Below are 3379 nucleotides of genomic sequence, written 5' to 3'. Positions count from 1 at the left end.
AGGAGGAAGAGAGAGAGAGAGAGAGAGAGAGAGAGAGAGAGAGAGAAAGAAAGAAAGAAAGAAAGAAAGAAAGAAAGAAAGAAAAGAAAGAAAGAAAGAAAAAGAAAGAGAGAGAGAAAGGGTGTGTATATTTTCTTGAGGCTGGGAAGGGACCCAAGGAGCTTGGAGATGTAATGGGATATGGTGCAGATTACAAAAGTTTTGTTACAGCTGTAATAGCCTTTCACAAAGGCATGGCCCTCCAGAGAGACATATTTCATCTCAGCTTTCCCCACCACATAAAACAGAGGGTGAGGAGCTGGAAGGCAAGATTGGAAACTCATGCTGGAGGTGAGCGAACCCTGACGTCCCCGTGATACCCCCATCAAACCAAATGAACTAGACCCAAATGCTCTTGTCCGAACAGGCTTTGGATCTCATCCCTGTCATCTGTTTATTTATTATTTTTTTTCTTCACACTCTCCTTTTTGGAAATTCATTGCCTAGCAACCTGCTGTCTTATTCTAAACAGTCATGCATACAATTGTGTGCACGCACTTGGAGACACTGGAATAATATTTGAGTGTCTCTGATGGCCTTGCTAGGACCAACAGATGGTTTGCTTGGAAGAGTTAGTTCCTAGTTAGTCAGAGCTGCATCTCAGGCAGTCCCCGTGACCATCTTAGCCCTTCAAGAGTCAGAGGAAGGGCATCCCTCTGCCTAATAGTGGGTGAGTAGCAACAATCCCAAAAGGATTCATAAGAGAAAGCTGGGCATCAGCATCCATCTGGTGGAGAACAGCATGAAAGCCCTCAGGCAGATCTGTGGATCAGTCACCTGTCAGCTAGCTACCTGAGAGAGAATGTTGTGAAGGCTTTTGAGTTACCCCAGACAGAGCAGCAGAAAACTCACTGGGGTCGCTCTCCAGTTCAAAGGGATGGGGCAGGCCTTGCTTCCCCATCTGTTCTGCCCTTAAAGGGTTCCCCCTGAAGTTAGAGTCAAGAGACTGCTGCCCCATAAGAGCTGCTAAATGACATGGATATGTCAATTGGGAAGAGGCACATGATACAGATCCAGCTGTCTAGACTCTGGAAAACAGACCAATGTAATATAAAACAAAAGTATAGAAATATCTAACCTGATGGGTTATTATAAGGCAACTTGTAGTGCAGTCAACACAAGGTTTGAGAAATAGACCACTCAATTGTTTCATCTCTTAACTCTTCTCCTGCCCCACAAAGTGACCACTGAATTGTCATAGTAATTGCTTCTTTGCATCTTTTTAAAGATTTAGCACCAGGTGAGCATTCCTTGATTACACAGTTTAGTCTTGACCATTTTTAGAAATGCAGTGTGTCTATTTAATCTCTTTTCATCTGTGGTTCCCTCTTTACCTTTTTCATGTCCTTACAATTTACCCATTGTAATCTGGAGCATCTGAGGGTTTAGAATTGGACAATTTAAAAAAAAAGATAGACAAATAAATAAATAGGCTAGGTTTCTCTGGTTTCCACCAGAGTTTGTTTTTTGGGAGGTCTTGGAGAAGGGGAGAGGAGAACTGTATTAATAGGGTGAGGTGGGTATTAGTAGCACCAAGGGAAGATCTTTTAAGCATGTGACAATGTTTTCCAAGCTCCGGAGCCCCCTCTCCTACCCCACTGCTGACAGGGCTTCACTAACAGGTGTGGTTAGGGCTCACTGGCCCAGCCCCCACAGCAGACAGTCTGGAGCTTCGCTTCAGCTCGGAGTGGTATTTGGGAAAGCTCTTTCAATCTCCTGAAGTGAAAAGCCCAAAGGCTTTATCCCTGTCAAGAGTGGGCCTGACAAGACAAAGGCAGCCTAGTAACCAGAGAGGCCAGTGGGGAGTCCAAACACCTGCTGGCCCTTCCTGCTTCCTGCACCGGCTGAAAGCCTTCCTGCCCCACTCTGGGCCTCAGTTTCTCCCTGTGGCAGCGTGCAGATGTGAGCATCCATCTTATGGAAGCAAGTGGTCATGCCTGTTTGCAGAGCCCCGGCTTCCCTGGGGAGGGAAGGCACCTGTTTAAACAGAGCAGCAGGCACCATGTGCTTGTTGGCTGCGTTCTAATGGAGGCGCCCTTCCCAGGCTGCAGCCCCATACTTGCGGGAGGAAGGGGGGGCTAGGAAACAATGTCGGCTCTGTTTGCCCAGCTGCAGATCTCACCTTCCCCTCCGCTGTACCGTTCTCTGTACCACCCAATTTCTCTACCCCACGGGGGCCCAACTAGGGGCTCGGTTCCTATCAGAAAGCACTGACTCACTTTGGAAGCTCCAGTTTGAGTATAATTCAGTTTGATGGTTAAAAACTCAGAAACACAAAAGGAGATATTTTGAATCTTCGGGATTACTTTCACCATCGTGTGTCCTTATTTGGAGAAGGGGAGAGGGTAGGAAAAATATCCATCCATCTAATTCTAAGCCAGCCCTGTCTTTCCCAGTGGTGCTTGAAAGGGTTATTATAACCCTTTCTCTCTACCGTACACTCTCCAAGGGGCATGCACATTGATAGATAAGAGTTCTTTAAGCTCACTTTTTACTTACATACATTTTTTTAATTTTTAAAAAATCTTTAATGTTGAAAATCTTACATATGTCCCCTTTCCCCCCACATACCCATTGACCCCTTCTAGCCTGATACTTGCATAAATTTTAATATGTGTCCTAAGTAAAGAGAAAAAGATAAGTAACTGCCCATTATTTGACTCAGCAAGCTATAACTTGGAAAGTATAAAGTGGGAAAATGTACTTCCTTTAGTCCATCAAGAATAATTTTGATGACATACTGGCAAACCTAAGTGACTTGGTCTAAATGTTTCGTCTCACCAGATAACCCTGGGCTAGATTTGCTTGGATCTTTTTATGTGGTTAAAGCTCAGAGTATCCAGGAGTTGTAGATGAATGAATTATCATTACCTGTGGATCATGTGGGATAGAAACAATTGACAGTGTGCCTGTAACCAGTGGACTAGCAGCTAGCAGGTGGTTTCTGCTAGGTATTAATGGAGACATACTTGACCAGTGTGAAAAGGGAGAGGGTGGTCCAGAGTACTAGAGTCATGAAGAAAAGTGGATCTGTGGATCCCTGGAAAGGAGGCAGGAGGTGCTAAAAAGGGGAAAGGTCATTCCAGCAGAAAACATGGACTTCTAAGTTTTGCTCTCATCATTGCTGTCTTCAGATCAGCCATGCATCCTGTGGAAACCCACCAGGTCTAATTTAGACAGTGTGAAAAATCTACCATTTTCTGGGGGAACCCCACCAGCTCTAGTCTAGATGATATGGGGACACCTGCCATTTCCTGGGGGCTTAAGGAAAACAGAAGAACCCCTGGCCTTAATGCTGTCATTTGGGAAACTGCAAAGGTGTGGTGAGTTAGTACCCTCA

Source organism: Myotis brandtii, unplaced genomic scaffold (assembly GCF_000412655.1).
Source record: "Myotis brandtii unplaced genomic scaffold, ASM41265v1 scaffold79, whole genome shotgun sequence".
Lineage (NCBI taxonomy): Eukaryota > Metazoa > Chordata > Mammalia > Chiroptera > Vespertilionidae > Myotis > Myotis brandtii.
Note: the sequence above shows the minus strand (reverse complement) of the source record.